General features: G+C 34.2%; 1 protein-coding gene across 1 annotated transcript in view; it reads right to left on the bottom strand.

The window, feature by feature from the left end:
• Positions 1-15,031, bottom strand: part of pola1 (polymerase (DNA directed), alpha 1) — a 430,119-nt gene that overhangs the window by 1,193 nt on the left and 413,895 nt on the right. The window lies entirely within an intron of this gene.

Genomic DNA, 15,031 nt, shown 5'->3' with positions numbered 1-15,031 from the left:
ATTACTTTATTCTCATTGAAAGGAGTGCTTTAATAATCTTAAGCTTCTTGATGCTTGACAATCTATTGAAAATTTATAAAGAGAATCAAAAAGCAGGATAGACCAGATAGCTGCTTTAATTACTGGCAGTGACTGTACCATGACTAGCACTTGAGAAATAACCTGGGCAATGCTGGACTGAAGGGTAGCATGGTGGTGCACAGGTTAGTGCTGCTTGCTCATGAATCCTGAATCTGGTCGCTAACTGTGGGAAACTTGCACATTCTCCCTGTGTTAGTCTGGAGTGACCTTCCAAATTCCAAAAATGTATATATTAGGTTAATTGGCAGTTGTGTGAGCTTGTGTGCATGTACAAATAGCCTTTGATATGTAATAGTTCCTGAGGCTGCGAAGAAAGGCTCCAGGAACTGGATTAAATGAGTCTGAGAATGCAGAAAAGTCTGCACAAGGCTGAACTGCCTCCCCATTGCAGAAATCTTTTGTCTTAAATTTTATCCACATTTCATGGTAAAGTGCAGTTAAAGATATCTCTCTATTACAAAAGAAAATCTTTAAAGAGACAAGACTATAGCCAACAGATTTTTTCAAGTCCCGCACTACTCTCAACCATTTCAGGTTAACGGCCCATGGTCCTCTCACCTCTCATTCATGAGAATGCTTTTGTCAGACACAGTTCCTGCGCTCTCAGCTCTTATAAACTTTTACATATTCCTCACTTTAAGTTCCCAATAAAAAAAGACTTATTTTGTTCATATCTAATTGAAGAATTTCATCCCAAAGGGTTATCAACAGAAGAAATTAGTACATGGGCAATCCTAGCACTGAGAAACAATAAAGTCAAACGAATTAACGTGAAAATTGTTAAATGCGTATCAATAGACTATGCTGAAACAGTTGGTGGTGATGTTGTGGAAGATGAAAACATCAACTTACAATATCCCGTAGAATATCTAAAAACGTTAACACCGTGCGGTCTTCCACCAGCCGAATTACTGTTGAAAGATGGATGTATCGTAACGTTATTACGTAAATTATGTATGAGTGATGGGCTATGCAATAGGATAAGATAGTTGTATTCAAAACTGGTCAAACAATTCTGACATATAAAATTTTAGCAGGCGACAAGGTAATGTAGTACATCTTCCGCAGATAACAGACACCAAAGGAGATTTTGATATGTCATTCATATTAAAATGTTTACAGATTCCCATTAGAATAGCTTTAGCTATGACAATTAACAAATCACAGGGACAAACAATCGAAAAATTCAGTTTATTTATTAGAGAGAAAGAAACGATATTCACTCACGGGACAGTTATACATTGCGTTGTCACGATGTAACTCCAAACACGGAATCAAAATTCAATGTGATATTGACGAAAAGTTAATTCCAAATATTGTTTTTACTGAAGTTTTACAGTAAAAGTGTAAGTTTAAAAAGGATTTGTATGCTAATTTCAAAGACAAAACAGAAAAACAATGCATAAAACAACAAATACATGAAACAATTTTCTTTCAATTTATTATGTTTTACTATGGTGAATTACTCGCTGTAATGTAAAATAGTTAGGTCTATTATGCATATGTAACAATTCCCATGAAAATAACAATCTGTTTAAATTGTACTTCTGCACCCCCTTATGCAAGTGGCAGAGAAGCAAAGTGGCTAGTGTGTAGCGCCCGACCCAGGGGTTGGCAAGTGAAGTGAGCAGGGGGCAGAGCCCCCTAGTTTCAATGAAATATTTCTCTGAACTTTGTGGCTTATTTATTAAGTCAGGTGAAAGATAAGACACATTAATTTGACTATGGCTTAAACCATGCCTAAACCCTAAAATTCTGTCAACATAACTGCTAAACATTTGTATCATTATAAGGAGTATAAATAGCAACTAAAATAAATACCCAGTGTTGGGGACTTTCAACACCCAAGATCATCACTAACCACTCCAAGAGATAATTCAGCATAAAAAAGACATAATAATAAAACTCTAGGCATAAATGATCATCTTGTAACTCACATTTCACTAGCTGTCTGAGGTTTATAAATAGGGAAATGATGTTTTGATTTGTAAGCTGATGTATACAAAATATACACAGCCTAGGAAAAAAGTACAAGTCACATCCTGCTGATTTTGCATTACTGTTTTCTGTTGTAACCTGCTGTCTCTTGCAGAGAGACCTTACAGAGAATGAAACAAATATGCCGGTGAAGCCCCCCTTATACCAGTAAATAAATAAAAGAATAAAGGAAAGATAACAGCATATGGGTATGAGAGAAGAATATTATAATGCATAAATATGCCCCCCCAACACCTCTCTCCCTCAAGACCCCACTATAGTTTCACAATTAGTTTCAGAAACCTACTGTGTTAACAAAGAACAATAAACCTTTGAGCGTCTTAACTTTACAGATCAGCTTAAATTTGCTGACAAACCTTAATTGTAACAAACAGTAAATGCTACCCAGTTAGCCTGTTACCACAGCATGATTTAAATGAGCTGCAAACCTCTAGCAGCAAAGCATTGACAGGCTTCCTCAACACTGCTTTTTTCCAGTGAACAGCTTGTAATTAAATAGCATCCTTAGCCAACATTAAGACATAAATTATCTGAACACAGCTATTGCAGCATGCAGGGGTAAGGCTTAGGGGTGACGACATTCCACCACCTTTTATAAACACCTGGGATGTTTGCACCACAAAGCCTTGCTTTTAAAAAAAAAAAAAAAATCAGTGGAGCCAAAAGAATTTGAAGACGACAAAAAATATAAAACTATATTCTTTTTTTGTTTTTAATCAGAAAACCAGATATTAATTTCAACATTACGACTATACATTTGGAAAATAATCATGCAGATTTCTTCAGAGGGTCTTACTTCCACTGTTTCTTCCAAAAGCAATGAAACAAATATATTTAAGAAATTCTTTAAAATGAGGTGTACTTCTGACATATAGACACCTGCTTGCTAATTTAAAGCTTTTTCACTGGTGCCTGAAATATTTGTAGTCATGTCAAGTGGTGCGTGGGTTTGTAAGGAAAACAGTAATAATTCAGCAAGTGAAATGCATCCAATGCAGACTGCACTAAACATTTGCGTGATGATACCAATGAAAGCCCCAAGAAAAGAGCAGCTTCAACTAGCAAATTCAGGGTGGCTTGACAAAATGGAACAGAACATCTTAAATGAAAGACAAGACAGCTAAAGCTTCCAAGTGGCTGCACATTTGCATTCATGTATTTCAGAGAATCAAAGGTATTATCATGCAGGCAAACATGAAACAGCTGACATCTCAGTAAGAGCACAGAAGCGTCAATCTACGAGATGTCTCCACTGCTTTCAAATGCTGGTTCTCAAGCTCCTTCTCTGCAAGAAGCAGGGTAGTAAAGGCAATGGACTGGCAATCATTTAGATAATAACAGACCCCAGTCTCCATGGGGAAGTTCCCTAAGGGACAAGGGAGGAGTGAGAGGGGGTATAGTTTTACCTCTGGGGGTACTGCAATCCTGATTATCTCCAGATGAGAAAACAACTTACACAACCCGTTAGACTGTAACAGACATACAATTCAGAAGTGACAGAAATTTTGTGAATAATTTCCATAACAAGATTAAAAAGAATAGTTAAACTGTAAAGTGAGTGGGACTACATAAATAAAAATGACATACAATGAAGATAGTATACAGTAAATGTGTATAAAAATCAGAAACTAACAGTATACTTTAATGCAGTAGGAAATGCAATGATGTCTGAGATCTGAGCTACCAATTCTAAGAATATATATATATATATATATATATAAAATAAAAAAAAAAATACTGCAACATACGTACACCAGACATAATACCCAAAATGTTTCTTATTTTGAACCACAATACTTTATTCATTTAGAACATTTATATTAATTAAATATTTAAAAAGCTGCAACAAGTATGTCACCAGCAAACAGATTTTATGACCTTCATTGAGATAATGAATGCAATAATGAAACATGTAGGAATTTCACATTTACAGACAAACACACATACACTGTCAAAATAACAATCCAAATCAGGATCACAGACGAACATCTATCATGGCAGCATTGCGTGTAAGCCTGGAACCCACGCTGGATGGAGTGCCAATCCACACACATACACATGTGTATAAATATTTACTGTGCCATTTTCATATATTCAGGATAATGGAAGGTTGGTTCTTCCCTTTGCTTTTAGAGTATTTAATGCAATTAATTCAATTGCACAAGTCCAACTGGCAACACAAATAATTTAAGGATCACCAGAATTCCTTAATCCCACCAAGTCTACAATAAGAAAATTTCAAATATTGGTAGAATGGTGTAATTTGTTTTTCTTATTATTATATATTAATGTTTATCAATTTCTATTACAAAAATATTGCAAAAAAGATAAACTTTAGCCATCTATTTATTTATTTATTAAGCACTTTAAAAACAACATCAAGGCTGACCAAAGTGCTGTACAATAAAAACCCAAGTTTACCTTTACCTAAGTTTACCATTACCTAAAAATGTAATTTAAACAATATTAATATCTTAAAATTACTGCTATTTTAAACATTATTGGTACCTAAGAAAGGGATCAAGTTAAATACCATATAATGGACATAATTAAGAATGCATTCATACACTGATACAACAGAAAAATAGGAGGAAAACATTGCTGATGCAGAAAGAATTTTCAAAACACAATAATGTCAACTTTTCCTGTCATATTTGCTAGTTAGTTCTTAAAATGTTATATACACTACTTAAGCTGACTGTAATGCAGAGGTGCTCAAGGTCCGGAACAACATATTCACCAAAAGACTTATGTAGAAAAGGAAATGTCTGATACTTTGACTGTACCTGAAATCTGTAATGTTTCAAATTACTAAAAAAATAGAAGAATGTAGACTTTATATACAATTATGCTCTATCCATCATAAACAGTTTCATAGTTGTAAGACTGCCAGTACATGAAAGTACTTCATTTGGAGAAATGACAAACACATAAATACAAATGATATATATTTAGTTAGATCAAGCAAAATAAGATTCAACAGATATGTCAAAAACAATTTTCAACATCATTTCAAGATCAAGAGCTTCTTAGAAAATATTAATCATAAATAAATGCTCAGTTTGTTTATATAAAAAAAAAAAAAACTTTCTGCAACTTGGGAAAAACTCGTTACACCACACCAGCAAAAAATGTTTCATGCTGTAATTTTGTGTGCCCCATCTTTATCTGTCTCCCCTTACCCCTTTAAATAACCCCCATGTTCTTGGAGAAATGTTTCAGAAAGAAAATAAGGGGTTTACCGTCACAGCTGGCCCTCAAAATGCGCTCTGGATTTGAATGACACAGAGTGCACCCGATAGCTGTTGAGCTGGGGATTTAAGATTCAGCAGTAATGTTGAACTGGAGAAGATGAGAGAGAGGACTCTGCCCCTGATGTGTTTACCTACTCTGCTGATGGGATATTGACTTTTCCCACCAGGTTGGATAGAAAAGTGACTATTTACGCTGCCATACAACCAAGCAAGAATGACAACTAGATACAGTCCTAGCACAGCTCCATCAAGACAGTGAATGAAAGCAAAAAATGAAACCACTTTTTTAAAAGATGACTGCTTACTCTGTTACCTGACCACATGAGTAACTGCAAACCTTTAGTAAAGTTCACACTTTATAAATAATTTTTCATAAGAAAAATATACAATATTAATAAAATTTGCATGCTTGTAATAAAATTATTGTAGACTCCACAAAGTCTTACCATAGGAGAAGAAACTAAATCGATTATAAAAATAAAAATTAAAGGAATGGCAAGGAATATTATTCTTTTTAAATATATCTGGATTATACTTTTTATAAACATTTATTCTGAATATGATTTCATAATTGATTAAACCCATTACACAATCAATGATTCCTTTGACTTTACTCATGAATATGGTGCTCTGGAGCCTATGGTGGCTGAAAAGAAGCAGCAGTACACCCAAGAGTGGTTGCAGGCCTACCATAGTATTCATCAAAAGATTAGCATTCACATAACGATTTACAGACAGCCATGCAAAAAATAATGGTTTATAACGCAGTAATGAAAACATTTCAGTAGAAGTTCAAAGTACACATTATTTCGGAAAGGGTTTTGTAAAAGTGAACAAACAAAAGAAAAAAAAAATCACACAATAAAATTTGTAATTGCAGAAGTTGCTACACCATATTTCAAGTTGTTAGTACTGCATGTTTCCAGTATAACAATGGTAAAACTCACTCAAAATAACAATCACTTCTTCATTTAAAATATCTTTTTTCAGACCCACTTAATTTACTGCATATTATTTCTGCACTTTCATGGTGTAAAATAAGTTAATGGTCTTCTGAGATCAATTACTGGAACTCTCCAGATAGTATTTGATTGGTTTATCCATGCTACTCTATAAGACAATTTGATTGTGGGTAGATAAGTTTAAAAACAAAAAACAAATTATCAAGTATATAAGTTTTTGGTACCTGCAGACACCAGCATGAGTTTAGTATTTCATTTTCTATGGCTGATCAAAGTGTGCAGTGTAGAGATTAGACACAAGTCCATTTTCTAAAGAATTTTTTCCCCCCACAGAAGGTGGTTTTTTTTTTTTTTATATAAAGTTTTCATATTTCTCATGCTCTGAAGTAATACTGCATCAGTAGTGTGAATGTGGTTTCTAAATAATTTTATTTTAATCGTTCAAAGAAGCTTTCCTATATTAAAAAGTCAAGTTATTTATCAGAAACATACTTTACTTACAAAGCTGAGGTAGAACACTGAACATAAAATTCACTTGCATCACTATTTACTATGACAAGGCCTATAAACAAGAATGCAAGCGCATTAATATATTTGGTACTCTCTCTCTTTCTGTGTGTGAGTATATACAGTATACACAGTATATCCTCTACAGGGAGGGGCAGAGCAGGTTCTTTTTCCTAAGAAGACTTGGATCATTCAATGTATGCAGCGAAATACTGTCTTTGTTCTGTCAGACAGCTGTTGCTAGTATCCTCTACTTTGCTACCATTTGATGGGGAGGCAGTATGACAACACTAGGAGGCTGGACAAGCTGGTGAAGAAGGCTGGCTCGGTACTGGGCAGGACTGTAGACTCACTGGGAATTGTGGTGGAAATGTGTATGGGGAAGAAAGTGCAGGCCATCTTTGACAATAGCAGTCATGTTATCTACAACATTTTGGTGGATCAGTGAAGTAAACACAGCAGTCGTCTTCTTTCACTGTGCTGTAGAACAGAACGCCTTAGAAGATCATTTGTTCCTACTGTCATGCAATTTTGTAACACTGTTGTCAAAATAAGTAATCCATGGTTCTCCATCCTGGTTATTACTGTATCTTCTAACACTGTAACAACTGATTCATTTGTACTTTTTTTTACTATTTATTTACGTATGTATGTTCTCCTTGCTTTTATAATCATTTTTACTGATGTGTTTGAGCTACTGGACACCTGAATTTTCCTTATCTATCTGTCTATCTATCTATGGAGTAAAGGAGGCTGACATTTCTGTAAAAAATGTAACATAATTATATAAATCATTTTATGTTAAACAAACGAGCTTTAGCAGTATAACCAGTATGACAAAGACTATGGTTCTTGAAGCAAATTCTCAATTGCTGTAGTCAACTGTTAATTAAATGAATGACACATGGGGACATGATGATTTTGGAGAATGACAGAGGAATATGATGCTGTGAAAAAAACAACCGCAAGTTATGGAAAGTAGTGGAGCCTGGAAAAAGATACAAACAGCACAGAGGTAGACGGCACACTATATATATATATATATATATACGTATATATATATATATAGATATATATATATATATATGTATATATAGATAGATAGATAGATAGATAGATAGATAGATAGATAGATATACATACATACATACATACAGTATATATATATATATTATATATTCAACTGACCCAGTAATAAAAGAGGAAAGAACGCCAGAGGTCCTTCAGAATAAATACTGCTGCACAGTGTTGAGGAAGTTTTAAAAATGTCTAAACCATCATGAGTACTGTAATTTACAACAATGTTCTGGTGGCATGGATTTGTTAAAATCTACAAAATGATGGACCACAGGAAGAGCATATTAACTGCCAAAAGACAGGGCATAAAAATATAAAACGATCCATGCTTTCATTTTTTAATATCCTATTATAATTAGCTGGGTATTTGTAAGTGCCAAATAAGATATTTTAATAAGTGCAAGTGTAAAGAAATTAAGAAAGGGACTATAAATTTAAATTGATATTGTAGACATTTTTAGTCAAATAAGCACTTGTATTCTGCATGAGATCTATACAGATGGGCTCAACTGAAATAATGATGATAAACCAATTCTTGTCTGAAGCTACCTTAGGATCTTACATTTAAACAGGGGGGTTCAATTTTCAAATAATCCCTATGCAATTTAAACTTTATGAATTTTATCATTTACCATTATGTGAGAAGATTCAGAAGATTTTTAAACCAAACAGAGAATGCACTTATTAAAGGAAAAGATATTTTTCCCTAACACCATGAAGAAAAATGAGATAAATCCTACAAATTTTGAAACTGATGAAAGCCTAAATTAGACCAGTTTTGTTTTTAATATATTGAATAGATCTAGTTTATATTAAAACAACCCTGCTTTTACATTAGAATCCACCATCATATAACAATTCCATCTTAACAACATAGTGTCAGCATAATAGAGAATGGGAATGACACAGACAGTAAAGTGGACAAAGGTTATCCAAGTATTGCAACGAACATCATGAAATATCCCATAAAGAAAACAATGTCATGGCTGAATCACAGTTTGAATCAAAACTGGCTGAAAAATAAATAAAATAAAAAATATGCCTGGCATATTTTCCATTTGAAAGCTCTAACTTCTCATGCAGCTGACTGTTAACAACATTTTATGATTGCCCAGTGCACAAATCTGATTGCCATCAATATTGCTGGCATAAGCGTAAAACATTTCTTTTACTGCATGCATCCAAAAAGCTTTTACATCCAACTGTTCTCCTGATGACTGGGGCAGACTGTCCTAGTTTCTAGGGGCTGGACAACACGACCCGTATCCCTTTCCAATTATCCTGTCAAATATCCATCTACCTACTGTCTAGAAGATATGGGGGGTTAAAAAGAATTTTCAGACTTATTTTCAGTACGGGAAATATTAAATTTAATGTATTCTTGGAGGGGCCAAGAAGCCTTGTGGTGACAAATGTTGCTCTTTTCCTGTAAATACCAACTTATTTCAGAAGAGAAATGCAGAATTGTAGGTATATGTTTATGATTATGAAGAATGATTACTTTTTTCTTAATAGAAATGACACAATGGAGTCAGTCTGTCTTGCTTTAACTTATTGCATGCCAATGTTTGCTTCCTTATAATGGCCAGGAATGTATAACGGACTGTATGCTAAATATAGTCATCAAAAGAATTCAAGTGTTTTGTAACACAGTTCAAACAATATAGATATCCCCAGTCACACGTAGTATTTTTTGATTGCTCTCTCCCCCACTATTTTATATATATATATATATATATATATATATATATATATATATATATATATATATATATATATATATATATAAAAAACCCCAAGTACACACACACAGTGTACAGTATCTGTACAAACTGAATATATATCTAGAAACAATTATACATTCATATATACACTGTTTATATATAGATGGCTGGATGAAGGGATGACAGGCACAAAAGTGCAAAATCTTCCAAACATTTTTTTTCACGTCTTCCTTAACATGGTTCATGTATAACGATAACTCAAAAACTGTTTTACCTAGAGTTGTCTTTAAATGTAAGCCATGTGCATTACATTGCTGACACATTAAAATATAGTAAGTACTTTGAACTGCATAGGTAGATCAGCTAAGATAACACAACATAGACAGTGCATTGAATTTATATTTTAAATGTTGCCAGTCACCAAAGATACAAGACATCTTTTACTGTGACCTCAATTATAGGAAAAACTTGTATTTTTTTTTTGTTTTTATCCTAGAGACACTTGTAGACTTTTATAACCACTACCATAGTAGTGATAATCTAAGAGTAATGATAAAAGGAGAAATAGAAAAAGAAGAAAAAAAATAATCCACATCTTCTTGAAATGAGAACAGAGAGATAGCAGCTGCAGTGCCTGGGGAAAACAGCGAGGGAAGCCATTATGCAGTGTTGTATAAATAAAGTTAGAAGCCCAAACGAAGCAGGGGACGAAGGTTAAACGCTGGAAGACAAGCTTAAATAAAGTTCTAAGAGGAGGAGGGTAAGAATAAGTGCATACTGTAATTCTGAGAACCTATTACTCCAGACAATTTGGGTTGGGGGAAAAAAAGAATGGTAAATGATTACCCAAAAGCAATCATGCCATCATTTCTGAAAGATGGAATAAAATAATTTTTTCTTGTATGTGTGTGGAGTGGTTGAATGAGAGCAACTTAAAAGCCACAGAGCTTGTCAGAGGCACTTTATTTTGCAGTTTTATATATTTATATATATAATTTTTTTTACACCCCATTTCCCAATTTATCTCCGCAAAACCTGACTTAGCCCCCCAAGTGCCCAGCAGGGGGCATATTTAAAACAATTTAATTCTTCTAAGACAAGAAAGGACATTACAGATGAAGACATAACCCCCACCCCCCCAGCTCCAATAGAAAAAGCGAGACTCCCCACCCACCACACAACAAAACACGCCACGCTCAACTGCCCCGTGACAGCCACTTCCGATACCCGGCCAGTCACTATATCAGCTTCAGCGGTATCTAACAAGGTGTAAATACAATAACAAGCATGTAATTAAGTGAGCATGATGAAGTTAATGGAGATAATTCATTCCATTTTGGTGCTTATGAATATTCTATTAGATGTTATCAGGCAGCTGGAATAGCTGTTAATTTAATCATCATTCAGACCAGCAAAATGTTCTTTGTGCGAGCATAATTGCAGAGAATGAATAATTGATTTGACAATTGTACCAGTGGATTTCAAACAGCTCGCTGCTCCAAGAGAGCAGTGAGGGAGGAGAAATGGAATTCTCCAAGCCGTGAAGAGGTGGCGGAGAAGCCAGCCTATAAATTGAGCATTATCAGAAAGCGGATAAAGGACAATTTTTATTTTATCAATGCAACACAATTACATTACAGTTCGCCCATAATCACTCTGCCCACACTTAAAGGGAAAAAAAGGAAGAAAAAAAAAAGAGAAAAGATGAAAAGAGGAAATGAATTGCTCTTCATAGGAGGAATAAAAATCAGAGTTCAAAATCATTTAGGAGCCATTGATATTGGATATTTAATTTTTTTTTTATGTTTTATTATGGGAAATCTCAAACTGTGTTTGAAATTGCTTCCACATTTAACTCGGTAGCCTGCAATCAAGAAATACAGATTGTATTTTACATGTAGATCAGCCCTACACTACGCCCCATGAATTTCAATCAGTTTTCTGCTCATATTTATACATATTCGAAAATAACCGATTCTGTATCAGCTTTTATTTTGTTATTGCTTTGGTTCCCTCCGCCTCCACCAAGACATTAGTCAGCTTTTGACTGGATTTTGTTCTTTCAGGTCAGACCTTTCTTTCCTTTAATTTCTTTAGGTATTTTTTTTTTTTAAACAAAAAGGGGAAAAAAAACAGCTTAACACAAACAAACAAAAACATGCACACATCAGGCTCAGACGTACTAGCAACCACCACACGATTCTGAATAGGAAATGCTGTTTACATCAAACCTAATTAGACACCAACAGCCATTATTTACCATGGAGCTCTCTAGTATTTAGTGTACAGTCCTGAAACAAATGGCTGATGGCACCTTCATTCTGTTTTGAAACCTAATTCTTGTAGGAGCTGGGTGGCTCAGTTTTTGCATTAGAAATGGGAATGCTGGTCTGTCTGTGATCTGGGTTTGGAGTCGCTCTTGTTTGATCAGGGCACAACCACATCTGAGTAATACAGGTCCAGTGCCAAGTACTGTATAATAACTGTGATGGTGCAAATGAATGTAATCTCTCTTCAAAGACTGCAGAATCACTTACTCTCAGATATGACAGGGGCCAACATTATTGCATAATATTTAATAGCAACAATAAATAGCTATTTTCTTGTAATATTTTAAGCTACAGAGGGACAAAACCAGTTGCTTGGGTTTCAACTGCCTTATCAATACTGCATGGTTTGAGAAAAGAACAGCTTGCCTGTGTTACACAGTCATATGTACACAACAAAGTCCAAGGAGCAAGGAGTACAGACGTTTAACATGTAGCTAGACAAATATTATTACTATTTTACATTTTATTGAGATCTTTATCCAAGGCAAATTACAATATCAAGATGCAATGGTTAACAGCTCAAAAACAAATTAAGTGACTTGCTCAGGGTAATACAGTGCATTACATGCAGGGATTGAACTTGCAGCCCTGTGGGTTCAAAATCCAACAACTTTGTCTCAATAGATTACTACCTGTATAGTACCGGAAAGGCTTCTTTTAAATGTTGCTTGCTGAATGGAGACAATCTTTTAAGATGCCACTTAATGATTCAATGTCTTTATGCACTGGTGTGATGAAAAAAGATGCATAAAGATACATATTAGTATGCTAGGGCACTGTATGAAAACAAATTTTCATTACCTTGAGCTGCTTATCCCACATCACTGACTACCCTTAATATTCAACATTTAGAGTAGATTTTAGCAAAAAGGCTTGGGAAGCCAAAGATAATATTTGGACTCCTGGATGTTGACTCTTACTTGTCCTGGTCTTGTACATGGTGGTATGTATTATGAAAAAGTACTTGGACAGCTAGTGCATGATGATCTGCTGCTGAATGAACACAAGAACTATCCTTGCATTTTTACAATCCTCTTAAATGCTAAAATAATTGTGATTAAGTTGTTGTACAATTTATGTGTCAATTATGGGTATTTTCACCTTTGCTCACTACTTCCTTTGGAATTTTGTTGCCTCTTGATTCCATAATAAAGCATACAGCTTTGTGCATTGGCATCGTTAGCTGGACTGAAAAGTTAAACTTTAGCAATCAAGCCATGCTGTAAAGAAGCCATGGTTGAGCAAATGCTTGGTAATAAAAAGGCACAGAACAGAGTTATGACAATGCTTTACACACAATTGTTGCTCAAAACAATGTCTGCTATTTTAACAGCAAGTTTTCAGTACATGTGGAGAAGTGCACAGATAATATATTAGCCAGTTAGAATTGTTAAACATTTTTTTTTTTTAATTTTTACAGTTGTTTTATTGAATTAAGCAACAAATAATGTGGATATAGAATGCAATCAAAACCATAGAGTTGTGCAAGTTAAAAATATTAATACAGTACTTTGAATGGGAACAAGCACCTCAGGCTATTCAGAAATCTATATTAAATCAAGTATTTCAACTCTAGCAATTTTAGTACCAGTACATATTTTACAGCAAGAGAAGGTATGGGGTTTCAGAATAAATATTTCTAATGGCTGTGACATTGGTTTTGGAAACCATGATTTTCCATCTTCATAAAATAGGAGAAATTCCCACAAAAATGTAAAGGCAGAGAAGAGAAAGATGACATAAGTGTTCTAAAATAAAGTTTTAAAGTATGTTAGATACAACCATATCTTTTAGAAAGAGAATATCTGAATACAAATTAAGAGTAATATGTTTTAGAAGTTAAACTATATAAATGGAACACAAAACTATATTTGGTTACCTCCATTTTACTCATTAGTTTCAATGCATTAGTGTTTGATTTGCAAAAAGTGTAAGACTATAAAATGCATTCAAAAAAGGCTGCATGAATGGGAGAGGTAATTATTTCATATGCTATTAGCAGCATGTTAAAAAATTTACAGACGATCATTCAGTCTTCAGTTAAGTTTTATGGGCAATAGAGAATACACTGCCTAGGCTGTAATTTTTAACAGTAAAAATAAAACTGGAAAAGTTGAATGTATCCACTATGTATAGGGCTTGCTGCCTTTACCAGAAAATTGCACTGACGTAACATATAAATATGAAAAATACATATTAATGTGATGTGTTATTTAAGACAGTGAAGACACTGGTACCCTTACATACATGTCAAAACACAGGTGCCCTGTAGGCTTTCTGTGAAATACATATCACCTCATTTTTAAGATGGCATTTTCTGATTCCCTAGCAGGACCATATAACAGCAGCTGAAATAAATAGTCATGGTTCAAAGTAAGTGTGAGTATTTGTGAACTGTCAATGAGAGAAAGAGGGAGAGAGAAGCTGAAATTGTACCTGCAGAGGGAGCTGTTTTAATACAAGGCTCTTCCTAAATGTAAAAAGAAAAACAAATGGACTTACAGATTACTTAAGTGAATATCTTTCTAAAAAAGAAAATGTAATTAGATAAAATAAAAATAAAATAATCATATATAGTTATAACCAAGAATCAGGTACAGATTAGCTGGACACAGAAAATACATGAAAGTGGAATACATAGAATAAAAATGTTTAGAGATGAAAGATTTTGACATAACAAAGGCCTCTGTTACTAAAAGAATACTCATTTTCCAGAAGCACTGTATGAACTTTCAGTTAATCTACTTGTAAAATAACCACACACTTTTAACACACATTTGCCTTTATTATGAAATAGTGGGTAGCTGGGAGCAGGCAGCAATGGCAGATATAAGGCAGAATGCTACCTGGAAATTGAGTTCAGTACCAAGCAACCAAGTTAAGCTGTCACACAAGAAAGTCTAACAGATTCTTTTCATCAGACTCCACAGAGAAGACACACCATGTTGTAATCATACTGGACTGTTGTAGGATGCAACTAGGTGTAGTAAACAAGCTAATTTTATAAAAATTTAAATATTTTCAGAAACTTTTGAAGTGCAACAGTGAAATACAGAACCAAAAGTGAAGTTTACATTCTTCAGAGTGACACCGAGAGT

The sequence above is a fragment of the Polypterus senegalus genome, chromosome 2 (genome assembly GCF_016835505.1).
Source record: "Polypterus senegalus isolate Bchr_013 chromosome 2, ASM1683550v1, whole genome shotgun sequence".
In the NCBI taxonomy this organism is placed as follows: domain Eukaryota; kingdom Metazoa; phylum Chordata; class Cladistia; order Polypteriformes; family Polypteridae; genus Polypterus; species Polypterus senegalus.
The sequence above is the reverse complement of the archived record's forward strand: the minus strand, read 5'-3'. Positions and strand labels throughout refer to the sequence as shown.